This window comes from Dipteris shenzhenensis, chromosome 21 (genome assembly GCF_047967505.1).
Source record: "Dipteris shenzhenensis isolate YYH24624 ecotype China chromosome 21, Dip_SZ_1.0, whole genome shotgun sequence".
Classification (NCBI taxonomy): Eukaryota; Viridiplantae; Streptophyta; class Polypodiopsida; order Gleicheniales; family Dipteridaceae; genus Dipteris; species Dipteris shenzhenensis.
This window is the reverse complement of record NC_141616.1, coordinates 45,959-72,507: the sequence shown is the minus strand read 5'-3', so window position 1 is coordinate 72,507 and position 26,549 is coordinate 45,959. Positions and strand designations below refer to the sequence as shown.

Genomic DNA, 26,549 nt, shown 5'->3' with positions numbered 1-26,549 from the left:
TTGATCTCCTTCTTTCTTTTCACCCTGCCTCCAATTTTATACTCCCTTTGGGTATTCCACTCACACAGAGGAAGGCCTAATGAATGATAGATATATCATTCACCTTGTTTTTGGGGTAAAAGATTCTATCAAAACACGAATACTTAAATTTTGTAAAAATTCCACACATATACACTTACATTTAGACCCACCCAGAGAGTCTCTCTTCTAATTACAAAGAGAGATGTGTCTGTTTGGTGGTCTATTTGTCTCTGCATCTCAAGTGCAAAAAGGCTTATGGGACAAGAGTACAACAAACACACATATGCTTTTTTTGGGGGGTAAGAGAACCTTTCAAAACACACATACTTTAAATTTTAAAGAGTCTAAACACCCCCCCCTCTCTCTCTCTCTCACGTGTGTTCGCTCTCTCTATATCTTTCTCTCCCCCTTTTGAGCGTCATGTGCGCTCTGTCTGTATCTTTCTCTCCCCCTTTTGAGCGTCCATCACATGGTAAGCACCGTCTTGTTCTCTTGTGACTCACATGAGTTACATGGAGAGAGTCATGTTACCGAGAAGATAGCGAGGAAAGGCTCCAAAAAGTGGTGGAGGAGGACGTGCTTGTGAAGGAGAAGAAGGCGGCAGAGTGGGGGGGCAAGTGAATGAGGTGGTTTCGAGGCATTGAATGCGAGCTTAATGTTGTTGTGGTGTTTACATTGCCTGCCATCGCCCAACCAACACCACCACCACCAACAACAGTCAAACCAGTGTTTTGGAAGACATACAGAGGAGCAGCAGCAGCAGCACATCGCTGCTCGCCCTTTTACTCGTTTCGTGTCTTGTTGCTCTGCCCATGGCCCCTCCTCCTCTTCATCATCCTCGTCGTCTTCTTCTTCTTCTTCTTCATCATCATTCTTCCCCCCCCTCATCTCCTCCGTAGCCAGCCCTAGCTCTTTCTCCCCCCCCCCCCCCCTCCCCTCTGCTTCCTGCCTCCCTTCCCTCCTTCCCCCCTTGCGTTCCTCGCGCACCATGCCTCACTCTTGCTTGGAGTTTCTGCTGCTTGCCGCCTTCTGGCTTGCCTACATTGTCGCAGGTGTGTTTAGCTCGCGGCTTTCCTTTGCAGTTCCTCTCCTTTGTCTTCCTTTAGGACTGCCAAATTCAGCTACTTCTCTCTTGTTTCTGCAGGCGGGCGCGCGCACGCCATCCAAGGACTTCACTCTGAAGTAGGTGCATTGCTTCCTTTCGTCGATTTGTCCTGGCTAAAGAGCTCCGCTAGTCTCCTTTCAGTCCTCTACTTACACTAGTGCTATGCTTATCGAGGTGGCTGAGTGTCGCGTATACTGCCGAATGGTCATTTTCATGACAGATCATTCATAGAGTATTAAGTTCGTCTGGTTTGAATACTAATCAAAGATTCATTCTTAAGCCCTTGCCAACAATGGCTAAATATTACGAATTTGAAATTGATCGGGAAGGCTGGATTATCTCGGTTCCTATGGTCCTTCCATGGTAGTAAATCTCGTTTCCGGCTCTCATAAATGTACAAAGCATAAGAAGTAGCTCCGAGAGAGGGCGAAAGCTTCTTAAAAATCAAAACTTCTGATTCTGACGCTTCGATAGACGTAAGTAGAATAGTCTTCAACGTACACGGAACGTAATGCATGTACTCCGCCTGTAAGCCTTTGAAATTCTGAGGTACTTGCTAATAAAAAATCGTTCTGCTTCTATGAAATGAGCCGAGGAAAGCTTCTTTTCTGCATTGCATGGTTCGTGCGTGCTTTGGGGCTCGAAGTCCTCATCCTTTATTACCTTCTTGTTCGCCCAAGCTTGTACATGTGTGCTTGTCCGCCAGGGTTATAGAGAGCAAATAGATACTCATGAAAAATCGTGCATAAAGTGGTGCGGTTCCCATCGAAGGCCACATTAGCTTTTCGCATGGTCGGGAGCGTTATTCAATAATTGGTGGGAATTTTGCATTTTTAGACGGGGCATTAAGAGAGCTGCATGTCGAATTTCCCGTTTCCCGCGCCCAACTCACCTACAGGCTTGCTTGAATCCCCCGCACCAAGGCCATGTCAAATCCGCAGCGAGTGATAGGTTGGACGGGGAACAGTTAGTGATATTGGGACAACAGGGGGCAGGCGGGCACACAGGACTCTCTTTACTCCGAGAAGGCAGCATGACTTGAACCATATCACTGGACGTTGTCTTTCAGAAATACAGGTTACCCGCCTATTGCACAGACAGAGAGAGAGAGAGAGAGAGAGAGAGAGAGAGAGAGAGAGAGATGCATGCATGCACGCACACAATCTACCTTTCGCATGCTGCATTCATTGCATTGGGACTCAATATTGACTGCGATTTGAGGCTACAGATGCACATTCATGTATGGGAAACTCAAATGTTAGTTCTTGTGATAGTAATTTTAGATATTTGGTACTGGCTTTGGAGGCATGCACGTTTGGGTTGTACTAGTCCAGATCTTTTGGTTGCCGTGTATGTGTGTGTAATTGACAGGGTGCGGCACATGAGAGTGCTGCATGATCATATTTTCGTAGCTATCACTCCTCATGGATCCCACATGAGAGTGCTGCATGAACGTCAATATCCTAGCTATGATTCCTGTGCCACAATTCCAAAAACACGACAACAATCTCACACAACTAAAGAGCTCAATGGAACTTTCTACCGCAAGGGTGGGTGTCCAAAGGCTCAATTTTGCGGTAAACATCTCTACAGCTTTCATCACTACAAACTACCGGATCGCAACTGGGGGACCAGTCCCATAAAAGTCTGTAGAAAATGGAGGGATCCAGCCTGTAAATGTCTAGAATGTTAACGAAGATAACAGTGCCCATATTGTAAGCCTAGTCCAAATCAAGGAGATTCAAGAACCAGACAGCCATGCACATCATGACCTCACGATAGAGAGAAAAGTAATCTCACCCTGCTTCACAACGATAAGACCCCATCATCAAAACACTGTGAACAAGGGGGTGTCTACCTCAAGCTAGGCTAAGCTAGGCTCCCAAAAAAGTTTGAGTTCTAATCTTTGGCTCCTTGTGATTCTTCATACTAAAGACTTGCCGAAACCACGCTAGATGGGGGAACTCGATGTAGCTGCTGTCACGAGTCTCAATCAGAGTCTGGCAACCTCAGAGACAAGGATAGGAGTGTGGTGGTCGTCAATGATTCAAAGCAGCAGTGGTATCAACCTTAAATCTCATAATAATGGGGCATCTCAAGCTGTCTAGTTAGCAACATGCCTCTATGAATAGCAAATCGTGGATTATGGTCTTTGATCATTACTTTCTCCGTCATATCTCTAGCAATACAAATTCTATTCTAATTCCACATGTACCCTTTACAGAGATGATTGTCGATGTCCTTTGTCTTCACCTGTATCACGGCTGAGTTTGCCCTTCACCTCCGGAGTTCTTTGAGGATGAAGACCTTTGTCTAAACGGATGCTCAAGTATGTATGGGCGTGTGGATATGTATGCGTGAGAACATATGTTATACAATGGCCTATACCCACTGTTGGGTGCTCGTGGGGATATCATAGTAGCTGGTCCTCGCTATGCATGATGAAGTTTATGGATTTTAAACAGATTGAAACTTCACATGGTGTTGTGTTTTTAGAGGATGAGTTTGGGCATGTTCCTGGATTCTTCTAGATAAATATCATCTGTATTCACTCATTGCACATCTATTTGATGAGAGAGATGAAATGAGATGAAAGGTACTGCGCGGGAACTGAGAGAGATGATTGAGAAATTGAGAGATGAATGTGTGAAGGCTGAGAGATGAATTGCTGAAGGAAAACTGCTGAAACAGACTGCTCAAACCTCGACCATATACCGTCCAATCCTTGTTGCTTGCTTTGGGAGTCTCTTGCCACCACTCGCAACCATGGAGGGGCTGAATCAAGGCAGATATTGAGGCCTTTCAGGCCCTGTAGTGGGGTCTGGAACTAAGGAGAGGCTGGTAGAATTGAATGGGTGAAAGAAGTCAAAGTAGCCCTTCATATAGAGCTGGATCAGGCTGGTGTTGGTTGAGCAGTTAGTCTTTGAGCAGTCAGCTTTCGACCAATCAGCCTTTGTCCTAGCCAATTTGATGGTGCAGTTATATGTTTGTATTTATGATCGATCAAGCGGTGTAAATAGTACCGCCAAAACTATGTAACATTGGCCAATGATTAGTAATAAAGATGTGCACACACGTGTCTAGGTCCTAGGGGCAATAGGAAAGGGAAAGGGTGCATTAGAGTGCATTGAATGGTAGGTGCATGGGTCATAGGATAAGGGTAGGTGTAAATGGGAAGATGGAACTTGAGTGATCTCAAGGGACATTAATGAAAGGGCATCACCCTTTCATTGGAAATCTCACGTAGCATTCTCTCTACCACATTGCATTCATCCGTCATCTCTCTCCCACCTTGCATGTAGGTCGAAAAAGAAACAAGTACTCTCACAAGGGCGCTCTTCCCCATTGGAGGGCCAATCGGCATTCAAATTCTGCATGCATTGCACACATTTGCATTTTCGAAAAGTGTGGTTCTTCACATTTGGTATCGGAGCGGCGACGATCCACGAGCGGGACGAGAAGAGGGCAACAGTTGCAGACGACGGAAGTCGCAAGAGAAGTTGCGGAAGAGGATCACGACCGACCGATCTCCGAGGTTATGAGACAGGGGATTTTTCTGAAATTTTTGGTCTTGAACGGTGAACGGGGTGTCCTCACGAGGTGAATCCCCCCCCCCCCCCCCCAATGTGAATATACCCTTAAAATCCTTAAACCGTGAGGAAAAGGGATCCCCTGTTCTCCCCAATGGAAAGTCGGATCGGAATAAGATTTTAAGGGGGGTGATCACCCATCAAGTACCCCCTATAACGGTATCTAGAGCTCCAATCCGCTCAAAACAAGTAGCCCAAACGGAGCGTACCAGTTTACAGCAGAAATACAAGAAGAAAAGCTTGAAAGAGAAGGGAAAGGAGGTCATTTTAAGTGTCTTCTCAACACAAACGAAGTGGGAGTCGGATAAGTACCACCAACTCTACAACACTCGACTTTTGCTGTAAAATAAACCTCTTTTTTTTAAAATTACAGCAAGACATTTTCTCTCTTGTATTACTAAAAGGAAAGAATGGAAAGGGAAGGGACATATAACAATAAACTTACTCCTTTTCCTCCATTACCCCAAGGAGAGAGAGAAAGAACACCTTCACCCCTTGAAGAGGATGGATTAGGTGAGAGTTATACACATCTTGAGTACGATAACCCACAAATAGATTTACAGCAGTCTCTCCTTCAAGAACCTCTTGATAGGGAGTTCTTCTTTCGTAATGAAAGAAGAAATGAGACCAGCCAAGAACAAGGTGATGAGTTCACGTCTTCAACTCAAAACCCAGTACACATGGATTATAATCCAAGTGCAAGAGGAAGAGAGGAGACTCCTGTTGATAAGCTGATTTTCCAGCTTAGCAATATGATTGAGCAGTCCATTACGACAAGATTAGGGACTAAGAGGACTTTAAACTTCGGGGATGAAGAGTTGAGTACCCCTTCTAAGAGGTCCAAATTCCAACCACGAGAGAGAATTTAGTTCCCCAAATATGATGGGGCAAGGGAGGCTGACAAAATCCTCAATTGGATTCGCCATTTTGAGCTATACTTTGCCCATCAAGACAAGACCGAGCAAGAGAAGCTTGCTCTTGCCACATTGCATCTGCAGAAGGATGCTCTAATGTGGTGGTCCTTGTCACAAACAGGAAAAGAGCCTATTCATGAATGGGCTAAATTCGTGGAGCAACTGAAAGCCACTTTCATGTCACCGAGGCATGAAGAGAACCTAACCTTTCATTGGGAGAGGTTTAGGCAGTTCGATAATGAGAGTAATGCATATTTTACAGTTAGATTTTGGAAACTCTCTCTAGAGTTACCCGAAAAGAGTGAGGAAGATAGGAGAAAGAAGTATTTAGCAGCTTTAAGCCCAAAAGTAAGATACGAGGTTGAAATGTTTAACCCGACTACACTTAAGGACCTCACTAAGTTGGCTGAAATAGCCGAGAGGAAATTGAATCCTCGTAAACCCTTCAATAAGGAGGATGGGTCATCATCTAAGACCAACAATATACCCACTTTTAGGAAACCAAACCGGTTTAAGAATAATAAAGGGAAGGGTAAAGCTCTTGTAAGGAATGTGAACAGTCAATCACGTCCTGGATGGGTGCCATTTCCTTCTATGACTGACGAAGAGAAGAGGAAGTTTATTAAGGAAGGAAAATGTTTCGGGTGTAAGAAACATAAGCCAGGGCACGTATGGCATAAGTGTCCCGTTCTCTTGGCTAAGATTGCCAAGACGAAGTTAGTAAAAGGGAAAGCCAAGGCATCCAAGCAGGAGGGTGAGGCTTCTACCTTGTCACCCTCGAAATCTACTGTGACTATTGAGCCAATAGTGAATGCTGTCCATTCAGCCAATACCTTTGGGTCTCATGATCTTTTTAAGGTGTATGGATTCGTGAATGGATAGAGAATAGTGGTTCTTTTAGATGATGGATGTAATTATGACTAGTAAGTGATAGATTGGCAAAATTACTCCATCTTAAACCAGAACCTATAAAAAACATATCGCTTTCAGGAGCTTTTAGGGGGCACAATGAAGAAGACACATCCATAGTATGGAATATTCATTTTCGTATACAAAAATATAGAGATCGAAGGGATTTTCTAGTAGCCCCTTTACAAGACGTTGACATGATTCGAGGTAAACCATGGCGGTATGATTTTAACCTTGCTATTCATCCTCATACTCATCATTGTTGCTTTGTACATAAGGATAAAAACATAAGGATCGTAGGGGATTGGGACGTGTATACAATTCCATTGATTACTCCTATCCAAGCGAAAAGATTGGTAAAAAGAGGGGTAGTTTGTAATCTTGTGTATATACGGGATTCACGAGATCTTCATATCTCAAAAGAAGATCGGAAGAGAAATGAGTTACTTAGAGCTTACGAGGATCGATTTTCAAGAGATGACTCATTCGAATTGCCTATGGAGAGAGAAGATGATCATGCCATAGACTTAGAGCCAGGAGCTTCTCCTCCATGTAGTGTCCCATACAGGATGAACATGATAGATATGGAGGAGGTAGAAAAACAAATTGAAGATTTGTTGCAAAAAGGCATGATTCGACCAAGCAGTTCTCCATTTGGAGCACCTGTATTATTGGTTAAGAAGACGGATGAATCATATCGTATGTGTATAGATTACCGTGCTTTGAATAAACTTACGATTAAGAACCGGTATCCGATTCCAAGGGTGGATGATTTATTGGATATGCTTAAAGGTGCTAAAGTTTTTAGCAAATTGGATTTGAAATCTGGTTATCATCAACTTCGTATGAAAGTTGGGGATGAACATAAGACTGCTTTTCGCACTCTCACTGGACGTTATGAGATTTTGGTCATGCCTTTTGGCCTAACTAATGCTCCAGCGACTTTTAGTAGGCTGATGAGAAGGGTTTTGTGACCCTACTTGGGAAAATTTATCATAGTCTTTTTGGACGACATTTTAGTTTTCAGCCAGAATGAGGAAGAGCATAAGGATCACATTGCTGAGGTGATGGAGCTCCTAAGGAAGGATCGATTGTTCCTAAATACCGTGAAGAGTGAGTTCTTCAAGACAGAAATAGAGTATTTGGGACACATTGTGTCTGCTGAGGGAATTCGGGTTGACCCTAAAAAGGTCAAGGCCATAATTGAATGGCCAATACCCAAAAACATACATGAGCTGAGATCCTTCCTAGGGATGTGTTGTTATTATCGCAGTTTCATTAAGAATTTTGCACGTCTTGCTTCCCCACTAACAGATTTGTTGAAGAAGCATTCCTTGTATGAGTGGGGAGAGGTTCATCAAGTAGCTTTTGAGGAGCTTAAGACAACATTGGTGACTGCACCAGTGTTAACACTTCCGGGCATGGACAAAGAGTTATTTGTTGTATGTACGGATGCGAGTGGTACCTCGATTGGGGCAGTCTTGATGCAAGGAGAGCATCCCATTGCTTATGAGAGTAGAAAACTTCATGATTAAACATTGTTTTGTTGCCTGCAAGAGAAACAGCTTACATATGTTCTATAGACTGGGGTTATTGTCACGATCTGTGACATATTCCTTTCTCTATTTCTAGACTCATGGATGGTTTGATGAATGGACACTTGTGGAAGGGTATGCCCTTTCGACGGGACACTTGCCCTTTCGACGGGACACTTCCTAATGAGGCACAACCCTTCACAAGAGACATCCTATTGAAGAGACATTCCTATTGTAATGTACCCTCTCATCAAGGGTCACACCCTTCACAAGGGGTACACACCTCTTCATGCACAGACACTTTGGAGTACACACCTTTTCATGTGTGACTCTTCACTCTCTATATAAGAGAGGCCCAATTGTATGGATGACACAACATCCACCCTACAGACATTCAAGCAATACAATTATTTCTTGTTCTCTGCTATCTCAGTCTTCTTTCTGTTCCTTAGCACATTTCTAAATATAGTAAATCTAGGATTTCTTACAGTGGTATCAGAGCAAAATTCGCTCCTGCCTGTAGGAAATGCCCCCCACCTTCTAGCACCGATCTGATACATCTTTTCCGCTAGAAGGATATCCGTGCACATTGTGCATGGAAGAGATGGAGAGGATGAGCGTAAAAATTTTTAGCGCCTTAAGGGGGAGAAGGGGAAAGAAGAGGAGCAAGAGAGTGAGAGTGAGAGAGAGTGACACTCAAGTGCGGGTGTGAAGAATGATGAGCCACACCACAAACTCACTTGTGTTTTATTAGGATTAGGTTTACCCTATGACTGTCTTAAGACAGTCATAGGTGTCCTATCTTATAATGAAGGGTTGGCAATGTGCCTTTACCCCAACAACCTCCCACCTAAAGGCCAATGTGCCTAAAGGGGAGAAAAGAATAAAAATTACAGCAATATACAGTCACTGTATACAAGACCATAAAATAAGAATGGTCTCATCCTAATCCCATGATGTGGCGGCAATGTGCAAACCGCTCTGTAGGCAGGCTCTTAGTGAGCAAATCTGCAGGATTATCATCAGTGTGCACTTTCACAAGCTCAAGTCGCTTGTCTTCCAGTACCTCCCTGATGAAATGATATTTGACCTCTATGTGCTTGGTCTTCTGATGAAAGACCGGATTCTTTGCCAACATGATAGCACTCTGACTATCACAATGCAAAACTGGCATATCTCCTGTAATGCCCAAATCTCCCACCAGCTGAGTAAGCCATATTGCTTCCTTGCAGGCCTCAGTGGCTGCAACATATTCAGCTTCTGTGGTTGACAGTGCAACGCATTTCTGCAACCGAGACACCCATGATATAGCACCTCCTGCAAATGTGAAAATATAACCGGTAGTAGACTTCCGGTTATCTGCATTCCCTGCATAGTCTGAATCTGTAAAACCATGCACCAATGCATCTTGCCTACCATAGCATATGCACAAGTCTTTGGTACCCTTGAGATACCTCAAGACACCTTTCACTGCTTCCCAATGCCGCTTGCCTGGATTTGCCATATACCTGCTGATGACTCCCACCGCAAAAGCAATATCCGGACGAGTGGCAACCATGGCATACATCAAAGATCCAACTGCAGACGCATACGGAACCTTGGCCATTTCAGCCTTATCATCATCTGATCTGGGGCTGTCCTTACTGCTGAGTTTTAAATGTGGAGGCAACGGGGACTAATGGACTTCCCCCCCTCCATTTTAAACTGCTGCAGTACTTTGTCAATGTACTCTTTTTGTGACAGAAACAAAAGTCCCTTGGACCTGTCACGAGTAATACGCATGCCAAGAATATGATTTGCATCACCCAAGTCTTTCATGTCAAAAGACTTATGAAGTTGTTTCTTCAAAGCACTAATCTCATGCTGAGATTTACTGGCAATAAGCATGTCATCCACATATAGAATGAGTAGCATCAAACTGCCATCCTTTGCCCGTTTGGTGTACAAGCAATGATCGGTCTCACATCGATGATACCCTTGGGACTGCATGAAGGCATCAAACTTCTTGTACCATTCCCTTGGCGCCTGCTTGAGTCCATACAAGCTCCTCTTGAGCTTACACACAAGCTGTTCTTTCCCTTTAACAGCATATCCCTCTGGCTGACTCATATAGATCTCATCATGAAGATCTCCGTGAAGAAAAGCTGTCTTCACATCCATCTGACATAAATCCAGGTCGTCATGAGCAACAAGAGCTAACACTGCTCTCAAAGTAGTCATCTTGACTACAGGGGAAAAGATCTCATCAAAGTCAATGCCCTTTTCCTGCTTAAATCCCTTGGCAACCAATCTGGCCTTATACCGAGGTAAAGCATTTGAATCCATTTTGACTTTGTAAACCCACTTGCATGGCAAAACCTTTTTGCCTGCAGGTAACTGCACCAAGTCCCATGTATCATTCTGAAGTAGAGAGTCCATTTCTGACTGCATGGCTTTCTCCCACTTCTTTTTCTCTGTTCTTCTCATAGCTTCCTTGAAGCTGGAAGGCTCACCACAATCTGTCAGCATGATAAAATCAGCCACATTATTGGCTCCTGGAACAAACCTGGCAGGAGGCCGTTGTGAACGGGTGCTCCTCCTAACAAAATGTTCCGGATTAGGCTGCTGTCCAGCCTGTTCTTCATGCATGACAGGTGGCTGTACCACCATATCTGGCTGTTCTACAGCCCCATCTGTTGGCACATCCAGTGGTGCATCATTGGCAAAATTATCTGGCTGATTTTCAGCCTGTATACCCTCTTGAACGGGGTGATCTGCAGCAGCCTGCTGCTGCATATAAATGGGCATTCTTTGCTGTCCAACATCATTATAAATAACCCTCCTGTATTCCACAGGTTGCACGGGTTCCTTGTGTACACTATCTTCTTTAAAGATGACATCATTGCTGCGTATAATCTTCCGTTTAACGGGATCCCATAACCTGTACCCCATTTCACCTTCGTCACCATAACCCATAAAGATGCATCTGATAGACTTTGGATCTAGTTTGGTGCGTAGTTCTTTGCGTACATGAGCAAAGCACTCGCAGCCAAATACACGTAAGTGCTTATATGAGGGTGGCTTGCCAGACCACACCTCCTCTGGCACATTCAACTCCAAAGCCTTGTTTGGCGACCTGTTAATAATGTGAACTGCTGTTTGCACGGCTTCTGCCCAAAAGCCATGGGGTAATGCAGCATAAGACAACATACATCGAACCTTCTCCTGAATAGTTCGATTCATCCGCTCACTTGCACCATTTTGAGATGCATTATGAGGGGCTGTGAGTTCCTGTTTGATGCCCTTAGCTTGGCAAAACTGCACAAAAGCATGTGACACATACTCACCCCCATTATCGGATCTGAGGCATTTCAGCCTACGACCTGTCCGATTCTCAACCTGAGCGACAAACTTCTTGAAAGCATCTAAGGCATCTCCCTTATGCTTCAAGAAATAGATCCACACCTTACGTGTGGCATCATCAATGAAAGTAATAAAATATTTTGCACCCACTAGTGATAACTGTGGCATCTCACACAAATCCGTGTGCACTAGATCAAGTGGTGCTCTATTCTGGGGAGTTCTCCTCTTATGAGGAGTGACAGAGTGCTTGCCAAATATACAATGATCAAAGTAGGCAAATCTGAAAAAGAAAGAGGCGGCAGATAACCCAAACGTGACAGTTCTTGCATTCCTTTAATAGACATGTGTCCCAACCGGCTATGTCACAATGAAACCTTTGGCAGCTCGGTTATGGCAACAACATGATTACCCACACTGGAAACATAAAGAGGGTACAAGGTATCACTCTTAAAACCCTCAGCCACTACAGTCTGGCCATCAGTAATCACCCATTTGGAATCCCCAAATGTGGTGTGGTAACCACTGTCATCCAATAAGCCAGTGCTAATCAGATTTTTCTTGATTTGCGGCACATGGCGAACACCATCAAGCATAAATGACTGTCCATTAGGAAATACTATCTGTATACTGCCAATCCCTGCAATCTGACATGCATAGTTGTTCCCAAGATGAACAACTCCATGAGTACCTGTGTAGGAAGTAAACCACTCCCTATGAGGAGTAACATGAAAAGAGGCACCTGAATCCAAGAGCCAGGTGTGCATGTCATGGCCATCAATAACCAAAGCATGTGCTATTACAGCAGAAGAGCATAAAACATCATGTATGTCACTGTCACTGTCCTCTGCTGCAACATTCACTGCATCCAAGTCATCTGCCTTGGCCTTGCCTTTGCCTTTGCTTGCATTTCCTGCATCCTTTGTTTCAGCCTTCTTGGCTTTCTGATCCCGTATGAACTTGAAGCACTTAGACTTCACATGTCCCTTCTTGCCACAATAAAAGCATTCAATGTCCTTTTTGCCACGGGACTGACTGCGGGATTTGGACTTACTAGCAGATCTCCCCTTCTGCTGAGTCCTGCCTCTGTCCTGTACCTGCAAAGCATTTGAAGACTTGTTGCCCGCATTATTCTTCCTGCTCATCTCCTCCATAAGGAGAGAGCTCTCTACATCAGCATAAATAAGAGTGACATTTGAATTAGACAGGGTGGTCTTGAAAGTGTCCCAACTCTCAGGGAGGGTACACAACAAGAAAGTAGCCTTGAACTCCTCATCAAGGTTCAACCCCTGTGCAATCAGCTGTGTAAAGATGGCATTGAACTCACTCAAGTGTGAGGTCATAGCTGTACCTTCCTTCATGCGAAGATCGACCAGCTTCTTCAGCCAATAAACCTTACTGGCTGAGCTCTTTTGGGCATACAATTCTTCTAGTCTTTGCCATAGACCATAAGAGGTCTTTTCAGCCTGTACATTGAACACAAGAGTGTCTGAAATAGTGAGCATGATAGCTGCCCTCGCAGACAAATCAAGCTCTTCCCAATCATCAGCTGCCATGTCAGATGGCTTGACACCCTTCACCCTTATGGGCTTAGCAATCTTCTTTAACAGAAGTACATTCAAGCACTGTTCTGCCCATAATGCATAGTTGTGTGCTCCTTCCAGTTTCTTTATGTTCAGAATTGAAGAATCACTTCCCCCTGATGCCATATCAGATGAGGAAAGTACCCGACTCCCTGGAAGTAAAAAGACTGAATAAAAATTCTGATTTCTCAGAAAAACCTGCTCTATTCAAGAGCCAGAAGCACTCTCAATGGTGCTGTTTTTACTGTCAGTAAAATCTGCAGCAAAATAGTAAATGACCCTGCAAATACTGTACCTTCTGACACACTGTACTGTGCACAAAGAGGCATAAAAACAGTAATTTCAGACTGCTGCAGCTGCTCAACAAGTGCTTAACAGTGCACAATCATCTGACAAAACCACCAACACTGCTGTAAACACTGCTGTACTGATCACTTCTCCCACCTCAGATGAGGTATTGCACTGAGTTAAATTGCAGAAACCACTTGACAAACACCCAAAAAACAGTAAATGACCCTTCAGCCTGTCACAAAACCCTCAACAGTAAATGGGATAAATCCCAAGCAATCACCCTTATACCAAGGGGAGAAAATGCATCTGAAGATCTCTGTCGGTAACCCAAGTGCTATCAAACAAAGTCTGGGCAAAAGCCCCTTGATCTGACACCTGAATCAAGTGGAGAACACCTCAACACTGAGGTAGCAAGCAATATGAAAATCTCTCTGTCACTGTTACCTGACAATGTGCAATGCATAGACTGCCCCTGTGTACTCAGTAACAACACAAATCACAAAGTACAAACACCAAGAAGAAAATCTTTTGAGCACTGTCAACGATGGGCAGTTAGGGACTGAGTAAACTCGATGCGCCCTGACCAAGCGTGGCTCAACTGAGATTTTCAAAGTGCGTACAAAGAATGTGACTTGCAACAAATGTCACCAAATGCACTGCGGAAACAAAGCAAATGTGTGCTCCCTGGTTACACACTGCCTCAAGGCATATACTGCAAACACATCCAGGCAAAAGCCCTTTGAAATGGTCACCCAAAACTGAGAATTGCACTCAGTAAATGCATAGAAGCTTCTGCAAAACAAGCATTTGACTTTCCTGAAAGACAAGTAACTGCGCAAACACCACCACTGTGGCACAAGTCACCTCAAGCGTGAGTGACACGAGAGTACCTGATGTACCTCAACAAATGCACAGTATACAGCTGAAATGCTTCAGGAATGCTTCATGTACTGCGCGTACATGCACAAAACAGAGTGCTTCAGCACTATTCCTCTTCCAAAAAAAAATGTGTGCCTGCTGTACTTTTCTGTACCTGCAGAGTACCTGTTGTACTTTCTGTCCCTGCAGAGGCACGCTTCCCCAAAAAAAAAAAGTCGAGTCTTTTTAAAAAAAATCGAATGCCCTGATGGAACTCCCTGCAGGTGGGTGGAGTCGTCCGTACAGTTGTACGACAGTCCGTACGGCTGCCTTGGAGTAGCTGCGCCGCTGCGCAGCGCCGCTTAGCAGCTATGCAGCTGCTCTGATGCAGCTTCGCAATGTTGCGTACAGCAGCTGCTGTACAGCCGCAACCCGACGATGCCCGCGCCCGCGTTGTCGCCCTGCAGCCCGCGCCTTCATCGTCGCCCTGATCTGCTGCGCCGTGCGCACTGATCTGCCGTGCCGCCACAGTCCGTCGTCCTGCGCAGGTCTGGCCGCGCCAGGTCCGTCCGTACGGTTGTACGGACGACGTACGGCCGTACGGCTCTGTCCGTACGGAAAGGGTAGGCTAGGGAGAGGAGGCTAGGTAGGCTAGGTAGGCTCTGATACCAGTTTAAGGGGGAGAAGGGGAAAGAAGAGGAGCAAGAGAGTGAGAGAGAGAGAGTGACACTCAAGTGCGGGTGTGAAGAATGATGAGCCACACCACAAACTCACTTGTGTTTTATTAGGATTAGGTTTATCCTATGACTGTCTTAAGACAGTCATAGGTGTCCTATCTTATAATGAAGGGTTGGCAATGTGCCTTTACCCCAACAGCGCCAACCCTGCCTAAAGTCATCTATGGCCTCTCCATCTCCCACACATCACGAGTTGATGTGAATGGACACGACAAAAATCGTGTCTTTTCAGGTGCTTGGGCTGTCCCAAAACCAAGGGATGCACCTTTTCCACCATCGGACACACCTTTTGATGAAGAGTCTCGACTCCTCACTCAAGGGACACACCCCATCGTGGACAAAAAGGACACACCTATTCATGTAGGGACACCCCTTTTTAAAACAGGGACACACCCCTTCATGAAAAGGTGCACCTATTCCAAGGGTCACACCCCTTCGAATAGGCACACCTTTTAGGCACCAAGCACCTATGAAAGGGTACCTAGAGGGGTTAAAATGGAAAAAACCCAGCCCCTACCCTTAGGTTTACCCTAGCTACCCTAGGGTTAATTAAACCCCCCAATTAATTTTTGGGCAACTACCCAACCTTAGGCAGCCCCCAATGAAAAAGAGGCGCACCTCTTTGACGTTCCGTACGGATCTGCACCGTACGGATCTCCACGCAGCAGCAGCCGCTTCAGCCACCGCCATTTCGTTGGCAGCCCACGCAGGGTCTGCCCGCCTCAGCCCTCGCCATCACGCTGCCAGCCGCGCAGGTTCGCTGCCCGCCTCAGCCCTTGCCATATCGCTGCCAGCCCGCTCCGATTTGCTGCCGCATTGGCCTCGCCATCTCGCTGCCAGCAGCCTGGTATTGCTGCCCGCCTTGGTCTCGCCAACTCGCTGCCAGCCCACGCCACCTGTTGCAGCCTTCACGCGCCATCACGCTGCCAGCCCTTTGCCTTTTTCGCTGCCAGCCCTTTGCCTTTTTTTTCGCTGCCAGGTTCCTTGCCTTTGCAGACCCGCTGGTTTTGCAGCCCTGCACCGTACAGCCTGCGCAGCCCTGCGCCGTACTGCACGACCAGCCCTTTGCGCAGCCTCGCCTCTCCAGCACGCTAGCCCCTGCGCATTCATTGGCCTCTCCTGCACACAGCCCCCCCCCCCTCTCCTGCGCAGTCCTTGCCAGCCAAGCTTTCGCTCCTGCCTTTTCCTGCGCAGTCCAGCCCTAGGAACTGCCATGTGCTTCGCCATTGACAGCCTGCAGCCCCCCCTTGTTTCACCATCTTTGTCCTGCCAAATCAGCACCAGTTGCAGCTCCTCGTGCGATGAAGACATCCTGTTAATAGCCCGGACCAGACCAGCCTTGATTCGCTCCTCGCAAACCATTGCAACATGGATCTCCGGACAGCGATTTGCAGCCTTCTTCTACGCAACAATTTGGCAGATTAAATTATTGCCAGGTGGAGTCTTTCCAATCTGCTTTTAAGGATTCTCTTCCCTTTAACAAATTACAGCAAATGAAAGAATCCACCTTAAAGCATGGAAACCCCTGGTAATTCACCCGGCATTTCAAGGACACCTCAGGCATCAGCTACCACACAATATCGTGTTCAAATTGCACAGCCAGCCCATTTCGGAGCCTTTGCATCTTGGGTCTTCTGTGTCACGTGCTCTCCTAGTGACTTGGACCACATCCTCTACCTTCTGCGTGAGGCACCTCAGTTACATTACTTCCTTAGCACAATACAGGTTGTGTTCCACGAGACACGAAGATATCCTGAACCCGATATTCCTCAAGAGTTTGCTATCCATCTTTGGAGAGAATTTTACCCCTCACCTTTGGCATCTCCAGGGTACTCTCCACCTCCTCCAGCTCCCAGATATCCCCCTCTACAGGTCGTACCTTCTCCAAGTCAGTATTTACACTCTGAAGGCACTCCCTCTCCTGGATATCCTCCACTTTCCGACAGCAGCTCCTTATCCCTTCTCAGATCCATGGACTCTGCTACCTACCCCTATCCTCTCACGAGCAGTAACACCACTTTCGGCATCACCAGTGTTACCTCTGACATGACCTCCTTTACCAGATTTCCACGGGTGGTTCCATCCTACCTCGCCTGCCCCCTCCAACATGAGCAACCTCAGGGAGCAGCCCGAATCCTCTTCCAGGAATGGTACAAACTAGAGCGCAAGTTCGCGCTTTTCTCACAGGGATCTCCGATATGTCGCAACGCTCGCATGAAGCCTCTCCAGAGATCAAATAATCAAGTCCAAAAAAGACCCCTGAAGTCAACGTACAAGGCGAATCACTATTGCAACTTCAAATTTCCCAGCTTCAGGACAGCATTTCGGACTTGGTTCAGAAAGTTCAACAACTTCAAGATTCTCGAAGTACTACACATACAGAGGATGACGTGACGCAACCAGACGACTATGCGGATTCATTCTCACTAGAGGTAGAAAACACTGAACTACGTGCCCTCTACCGTTTACTTCAAGCTTTCAAAACTAAAAGACTTGACGTCAAACTTCCGGAAGCCTACACTGGTCAACGCAATCGCCGAACAGTTGACCAATGGCTCGCAAAATTGCGCTTGTATTTTGATACTGTTGACCTCACTGAAGGCAAAAAGATCGCCTTGGCAGCCTCCCTCCTCAAGGATACAGCTTTTCTATGGTAGCAAAGATGCTTAAAGGACGGCAAAAGTGTGTTAACATGGGAACGTTTTGAACACATGCTCCGTAAGCAGTTCATACCTGCCAATGCGGACTTCCAAGCACGTTCAAAACTCCGACAATTTGAGCAAACGGGCTCCCTGTCTTTCTACATCTCTCAGTTCACCACATTGGTGCTGGAGATTGATGGTTTAACTGAGGATGATCGCCTTCATGCTTTCATCTCAGGCCTAAATCCCTCGTTACGCATTGATGTCCTTAAAGCAAACATCACCACCACAGCTGGCGCTATTGCTTACGCAGAGCGCATTACAGATTTCCAAAACACAGGGAAGCAGAGTGCTAATTGCACACAGAACTCTACTATGGCCAAAGGTGCTTGCCCTCAAGATAACACCACGTTTCGAAGAAGCTCTGGTAATTAAGGTCAGCGACAGTCTCAAGATCCCGAGAAGACTCAGAAATCATATGTTGGATTTCAACAGAAGCACTGCTCCAAGGATTGCGCCTCTTCTTCTTCACAAAGTCATTACCGACATCCCAAACATAAAGGTGCGGCCACTGACAAGAAGAACAGCTCTAGCACAAAAGAACTTTGTACCATCTGTACAGGCGACCATAGATGGTTTGATTGTCCCAAGCGACCAAAGCAAAATTCCAATATGGAACCTAGCACTTCTCAAAGAGAAGATGCTACCCTAGCATAAGACAAGAAAGGCAAAGCTGTTCGAATGGCAAATACCATCCACCTGAGCCTTGCCAGCAACCCCGAACCTTCCCTGGCCACTCAAGTACTTTGTGTTCAAGGATCGATTCGTGGAACAACGGTTACCATCCTCATCGACAGTGGCTGTTCTCATAACTTCCTAGCTAGTTCTATGGTCGACAAACTTCGGTTGACCACCAGTCCTAGTCTCATGGACTATCAGATTGAACTCGCAAATGGAACTACTTTCTTGTGCAACACTAGGATTAAAAACTTGTCTTTTCGCATCCAATATTATACGGACAAGTTGAACTTCGACATCATGCCTCTTTCTCGGTACGATGTCATACTTGGACAACAGTGGCTCTACGACTATGATCCATCAATCAGTTTTCGCAGCCATACTATCCAGTTTGTCCACCAGGGAAAACTTATTGAGCTAACTGGTTCTAGGGACTCTCCTTCAACCCCAGTTGGCCTCTGTCCTACAAGTAAAGAAGTGGGTTCGTAAACGTCAAGTAAAGACTTCACTTCTATTGATTACGGCAGTAGAGGAGACACCAACAAAGGATTCTCCTGAATACCTCAACCAACCTTTTTTCCAGCCCTACCTAGATATTTTTCCACAGGAATTGCCAAAGCAGTTACCACCTCGACGACCAGTGGATCACCCAATCGAACTTATTCCCGGCAGTAATCCACCGTCGAAACCTCCTTATCGGGTTTCTTACACTTAAAATGAAGAAATCCAAAGACAGTTCACCGAACTACTCGACAAAAGTCACATTCGGCCTAGTCGCAGCCCTTTCGGATCTCCTGTACTACTCGTGGAAAAAAAGAATAAGTCAATGCGTCTCTGCATCGACTACCGAGCCCTCAACAAGCTCACTATAAAAAACAAGTATCCATTGCCTCGCATCGATGACCTCTTCGATCAACTTCTACATGCAACACAATTCTCAAAGATTGATCTTCGTTCAGGTGATCATCAAATACGCATACGAGAAGGCGATGAATACAAGACAGCTTTTCGAACAAAGTATGGACACTATGAATGTTTAGTCATGCCTTTTGGGTTAAATAATGCCCCGGTCACATTCATGAGGCTTTTCCTCGATAAGTTCGTCATCGTTTACCTTGATGACATCCTCGTTTTCAGCATATTCCTACATGAGCACAAACAACATCTTCACCAAGTTTTTGAAGTTCTCGGTGCAAATTCTCTCTACATCAACATTGAGAAGAGTGAGTTCTTCAAGACCCAACTCGAATATTTGGGACATGTTATTTCAGCTCAAGGCATCTCTGTGGATCCCAAGAAGGTCGAGGTAATCCGAAACTGGCCTACTCCTAAGAATGTTCATGATGTCCGCTCTTTTCTCGGATTGGCAAACTTATACCAAGGTCTATCAGTTTTTCGAAATCGCAGCTCCTATGTCTGAATTATTGAAAAGCACAGCAGTTTTTCAGTGGCTTCCCGAAACAGAGTATAGTTTCCAACAACTCAAGCAAGCACTCACTACCACACCAGTTATGGCTATTGCTGACCCAAACCTTCCATTTGAGGTCATGGCCGACGCTTCGGACATCGCTACAGGAGTAGTCTTGATGCAAGAAGGTAGAGTTATTGCTTTTGACAGCCATAAACATTCTGATATCCAAACCCGATACCCGGTTTATGATAAGGAGTTTCTTGCCGTTGTACATGCTTATCGCTCTTGGAAACATTATCTCATGGGAGCCGACTTTGTAGTCACGGCATACCATCACTCTCTAAAGTATATCTTTACTCAGCTAGAGATCTGGACGACTCCGACGCTACCTGGCAATCTGATGAAGACTTATAGCAGTACCCTGACATTTTACAGCAGTATTTTTAAAATTTACAGTGATATTTTCTACATCAGTTCATTATCTCCACCAGGGTCTTATTTTGAGTGGGAGGGGATGTCACGATCTGTGACGTATTCCTTTCTCTATTTCTAGACTTATGGATGGTTTGATGAATGGACACTTGTAGAAGGGTATGCCCTTTTGACGGGACACTTCCTAATGAGGCACAACCCTTCACAAGAGACATCCTATTGAAGAGACATTCCTATTGTAATGTACCCTCTCATCAAGGGTCACACCCTTCACAAGGGGTACACACCTCTTCATGCACATACACTTTGGAGTACACACCTTTTCATGTGTGACTCTTCACTCTCTATATAAGAGAGGCCCAATTGTATGGATGACACACAACATCCACCCTACAGACATTCAAGCAATACAATTATTTCTTGTTCTCAGCTATCTCAGTCTCCTTTCTATTCCTTAGCACATTTCTAAATATAGTAAATCTAGGATTTCTTACAGTTATAAGTGACCTGGATACATATTTATCCTGAACACATAGACGGATGTTTCGACATAGGGTCAATTAGACATTGGAGGTGCTCAAAAAGGCGAGTAATAAGCAATGAAATGCTCACCAATCAGAGTGTGCCTAAACCAAAACAAGGCTTCTAGAAGAGGGAAATCTGGTGGGAGGTGAAGTCCATGTCTCCTCCTCTTCCACTGAGCTAGAAAAGAGAGGAAGAGTCCTAGTAGAAAGGTAGGCCAGATGAAAATTGGAAGACGGCAAAAGGTTAATAGCCTTAGGAAGAGCCAGGAAATGGCTTAGTTGATCTCTACGTCGGAACAAGCATCTACACATGGGCTAGTAGAGTCCTAAGCCCTTGGATCAAGTGGGCTCATACATATAATAAGAGAGGACCCAAAAAGGGGTACCTTTCGTGAGTGTAGGATCTACTAGCCATGTAACCACGCCTGGGGGTGCCAGGTGGGCTGCTGCTTAGGTAGATTCCCAACATAGATGAAGAGGAGGTAGGAAAGGTTTGACACACCTGCTGCTGTGAAGGGCATCACAGCATGGAGTTAAACATTGCAACTGCCATCATTTGTCCATAATTGTCATGTTAGTTTCTGCATGAGGGCACTCAAAATCTACTTGTGGACTGTTGTAATATGCTCAGCAAAGTGCTGGACAAGCAACATGATGATTTTAAATCAAAGCTGTTGACCCTAAAGAATTGTTCCTGCAAGCTCTCCAGCATGAGGTGTGTGTAGGCTGCAGTTTTCATGGAAGAAGCCTGAGGCTACCAACTGTAACACCAGCAGAGAAGACGGAGACAAGGAAGAGGCCGTGGAGTAGCAATGCTGATCAGGGGCTGGGCTGGACGGCTCCCCAAGGCATATGGGCAACTTAGTCTTAGCAAGAGCTAAGTTGCATTTAAGAGGTCAGGAAACCTACTTCAAAAGGTAAGCCTGAGCTCGTGATCTTCTTAAGTGGGGAAAGGGCTCGTGATCTTCTAAAGTGGGGAAAGGTTTATGAGGGGTGACGGAGTGGTTAGGGGCAGCCTTAAAGGAAAGTAGAACTAAGCAATCCTGTTTTAGGCTTTTCAGATGCATGCTCATGTGGATGTCATAGTATCACAGCTTGCTCTCCCCCTTTTGAATTTGTAAGACGTCTCTCCAACTCAGCATATTGTTACATGCTTGTCCTTCTTTATCGAAATATTTGAAATAGAAACTGCCTGCTTGGAGCTTTAGTCTAACTTCCAAAAAATGGCATGTATCTCTTCCAAAGTTTTTGTGGGGGTATCTTTATCTGGTCTTCCTGAACTGGTCACTAAAACGCTGATGGACAAGCAATTAAGTTTTGGTCACTCTGGCTTGTTGAATTTGGACTTAATAACAGGCATTAGTTTCCCAGTTTGTTATTATTTGGAAGTGAGTGTTTGAATTTGCTGTGGCTATCTAGCGAAGAGTGCTAATGCTTGATCCTTGTAATTGTTGCTTCAGTTGAGTGATGCTTTTCACCAAAAGAACCAACAAAATTTTACAGGAGAAGATCTAACATTCCAGCTGCAGAATGTGACTGACTGGGAAATATTTCCCACTCCTGGTCTGGAAAGTCAATTTTTCAATAGCAGCAGGAGAGAGCTTAGAGGCTTCCAAATTTGTGCCTTGTGTACATGTTGTGGGGGACGGAGAAGGTTTTGCATACCAACAGCTTGCTGCTACACCATCACTTGTGGCTCTCCTAATAGGCCTTTTGGGTTTTGCTCGTTTAAGCCTGAATCCTGTACTTGTTTGGATTGCCGCTTGTAATTCTGAGAAGTGGATGGCCATACTGATTTGCATTGGGGTTCTTGTATATGTGGACTCGATCATGGGCATCTCATGTAGAATGCTGAGTACTTGTTAATGGCAGGTAAGGTTATACTGCTGGCCATGTAACTGTGTTTGCTTTGTATTGTTGATCGTGATACTGAACAAGTTAAATTGACCCATTGTGAGAGACAATTTTTTGATCTTCAAAGTTTGCACACCTTTGGAATACATGTATTGAATGCATACATTGTAATCTGACATTGTGGAATCATTTACTTAAAATCATTGTTTCATTATTGAGAACGAGTCTGGTGTACTCAAGTTATGTTTTGTAAGGACAGTTGTTAAAAAATTTTAGGGCTCCTGCTGTGAACCTCTTGCATGGATGTTCTGAATCACTGAAAGTTGTGTTGGCTATGCCTTTCCTGGCCATCTCCCATGGTCGATCTGCCCATCGCATCTTGATCAGTATGTTTTGGATGCTGCCTTGTGAACATGAGCTGTGAGTCTGAGTGTCAAGCCAGCTCTTGGTTGAAACATGGTCTTGAGCTTTGCTCAAGGTTCTGGTGCTCGGAGAAGAAGACTGAACACTCACAGGATGCGGTTGGATGTGGCATACAGGATAGTCGAGTAATTTTGGTAGAAATTAGGATCTTGGCTTGTTCCTATAATCCTGAGACAGTTTCTCAGAAGCAAATCGAACACCTAAATAATCAGTCATGCATGAAGGAGCTTGGAAATTCAATCAGACAGTCTGTATTACCTTCCTCCCAACATCCAAATGATTCATGCAGTTTTGACTCTAAATGGCTCATACAAACAAAGACTTAACTCCACTTATTCATGGAGCGCCTGTTGTGCTGTTGAGTACTGTTTTAAAGTGAGAGAAATTGTTTTGTGGCATCTTGTCAAAGCTTTTCAAAGAGCAAACTAAGAATTTGAAGGTTTCATATCAATAAATCACATGAAGAGGGTGTAACAAGACAGTCACTTGAGGGGAACTACTACGAGTATTTTGCTTGGACCATACCCATGTGACTTAGGATTTCTTTGACCTCGAACTCACATCAGAAAAATGGCGGAATATCTTATATTGGAACTATTTGCCTTCATGCTGGTCGATCTGTCCACTTAAATTCCAGATTTTTCATGAGTATATAAGGATCTAGCATCTCAAAAACCCTTTATTTGGTCTTGAATTTGGACTCGAGCACGCTGCATCCCGGCTTTTTGTAGATCAGCGGTTGGAAGTTAATATCCACTAAAGACTTCAATTCCAGAGTCTTGAATACGAAGTATCACTTCTATGCATTAAGAACGTCACATATGTTATTTGTGTGGCTGGTTTGAGGAATTTTTTATCGTGTGCTTCTGGTTTACACACGATTTGGAAAGGTCAAAGACACACACTATGGTGCAATTCATGAAATACTAGGAGTGTGAGCCTAGGCACTTTTGCCTTTTAAAAGTCAAAGAATAGAGTGGAAGATGGAACTCTAGTGAGGAGTGGGGTAGTGTGACATGTGGATTGAAGTGTGCTAACATCATCTAATGCAATGACATGGACAATACAATGGTGCATTGCTACTCACATGAGGTGTATTGTCATCGGTATAGATTATCTAACTAATATGCCTTTGGATGCTTGTGTCCATGAATCTTAATGTTCAAAAAAGTAGGTGAGTTGGTGTTGGAGGGGTTGTGTTCAAGTGTGTGTACATCATGCATGACTAATCTTTTGATTGAAAGGAGTAATCTCTAACATCTTTGTGGAAAACTCTAGTTGACACAACCTAGCTATGCACCGCCAAAGGCTTGTTATAGGTGGGTTTTATTCTCTCTTATTTGCATAGTGAGAAAGGCCAATCATTTATGGTGTGCATATTTGAGGAAGTCATATAGATTGCCGAATCCCTCTCAAAAGAGGTAATAGAGCCATCTTTGACCTTATCAAAGGTCCATTAACCTCATTGGAGCCATGTGACATACCTTTTGTCTAGAGGGGTAATCTCTCAATTTGCCTCGGTCTTCATATCTTTGTGGGAAAACTCTATGATGCTGGTAGATCTAACATAGTAGAAAGCATTTTGAAGCCTAAAGTTGTAAAACACTTGACTTCATCTCATTCTTCCAATTTTGCTTGAATTGGCATGGGGTGATCTATCTATTTGTAGCAGTAATTTCAAGAATAGTGCTGTGACTCAATTATGTGAACATGTCTTGCCCTTGTGTTGTGCAAGGAGGACAATGGCCATAAGGGAGGCGATTTCTCCATGACCATCTGAAGGTATACGATGATCTAGATCAAATTATAAATAGCATGCTCAAAATTGTGCATATGGTTTGTTGTGGAACCGAGGGCTTGCTCTATAAATGATGGAGAGCATTCTGGCTTGTATTTGCTCTTTCTTGTCCTATTCTCAAGCCTCACCTAGGTTTTGTGCCTAACAAGAAGCCCCATATGTAGCTATTAGTTTTATTGGCAAGTAGTAAACGGGCTGATTTCGTTAGTGTGTTTAGGCATATTGATTATTAGAGGACAAAGCCCTCTCCTCCAAATGTGCCAATAAGCATGGACAACTCATCAATATGGTTGAAGGTTGTGGCGAATATAGGGCAAACTTGTGAGACACCTATTATGTCAATGATCTCCTGCATCTTTCTTTCTTTCTTTCTCCTCCTAAATGTGCCAATAAGCATGGACAACTCATCAATAGGTTGAAGGTTGGGGGGAATAGAGGGCAACCTTGTTAGACCCCTATTGCACCAATGATCTCCTTCATTTACCACCTTGTTTTATGGACTTTGGCTTGAGACTCTCATAGAGTGCCACCATTCTTTAGCTCCTCTTGTCTCTGGACTAGCTAATGATAGCCTTCCCCTCCTTGCTTATGGTTCGAGTGGGAAGTTGGGTGAACAGACTAACAAAGATCCTTTTTCATTGCCCTTCAGAACAGACTATCAAAGATCCTTTTCCATTGCCCTTCATTGACAACATTCGAGATAAAGTAGATGTATTCATTCATGGAGCTTACAATGAGTACAACTAGATCAACTTGGCTGAAGAAGATAGAAACATTGCCGAATAACATGATGCCATTTGGGTTGAAAAATGCACCAGTAACATTAAAGAACTTGGAGTGTCTCGAAAATGTGTTCCAGAAGTGCTAGGAGACTAAAATCTCTGCTTAATTCATGCAAATATGTGTTTTGTGTCTTTTAAGAGTATTTCTAGGGCATACCATTTCGAACGAAGGCATCCTGATGAAGAAAAGACAATTGACACCATTCAAAAGGTAAAAGAGTCGACTAATGCCAAGCAAGTTTGCTTGTTAGCAAGGTTCTTGGGTTTCTATCAGAGGTTCATCAAGAATTTTTCCAGAGTGGATGAATTCTTGCATCAATTTACAAGGTAGGAAATCAAGTTTGAATGGAATGACAAGTGAGACAAAGCATTCCAACTTCTCCAAGAGATGGCAACGCACACACCAATACCTAAAATGCACGATGGAACAAGATTTTCTTTCTGCACTCCGATGTGTCAGGGATAGCAATTGGATCGATTTAAACTCAACCTGAAGGGAGCATGAATTTTCTAATCTTCTATGCAAGCCAAACCTTGATGGGAATAATGTACAATGTTCAAAAGTTCGAGTACTACTTGTGCTAGGAAATCCTTTCATGTTCTTCATGGATCATCAAGCGTTGTTATACTTGAACAATCATGAATCCTAGATTTAAAAGGTGGATGCTTCTGTTGCAAGAGTTCAATTTTAAGATAATTCATAAGCTTGGTTCATCTCATTGTGGGGCAGACTATGTCCCACACAAAAGACCAAAGATCCAAAGAGGAGATAGATGATGAGCTATCAGATGCAAGTTTGTTTTCTATGTCAATGTACGAAGACAAACACAAGGAAATAATGCAACAACTCTCCACAACAATGTTTCCCAAAGGTGCATCAACGGATGAGAGGCAAAGTATTGCACTAAAATCCTAGAAGCACAAATTGATTCTAGGATATTTGTACCAAAAATGCCATGAACAAGTGCTCCCAAACACATCTTTCACAAGATTGTGCAATGATTTGGATCATAAGCTGCAAAATCACACTATGGGCCTATTGATAAACAACCTTCAAGGTCAC

At 44.4% G+C, this 26,549-nt stretch overlaps 1 long non-coding RNA gene across 1 annotated transcript; it reads left to right on the top strand.

Annotated features, from left to right (window-relative positions):
* Positions 1–637: 637 nt before the first annotated feature.
* Positions 638–22,153, top strand: LOC147888321 (uncharacterized). The gene is made up of 3 exons (XR_015543052.1): positions 638–1,073; positions 1,166–1,203; positions 22,090–22,153. It is a non-coding gene; the product is annotated as an uncharacterized LOC147888321 (long non-coding RNA).
* Positions 22,154–26,549: the final 4,396 nt, after the last annotated feature.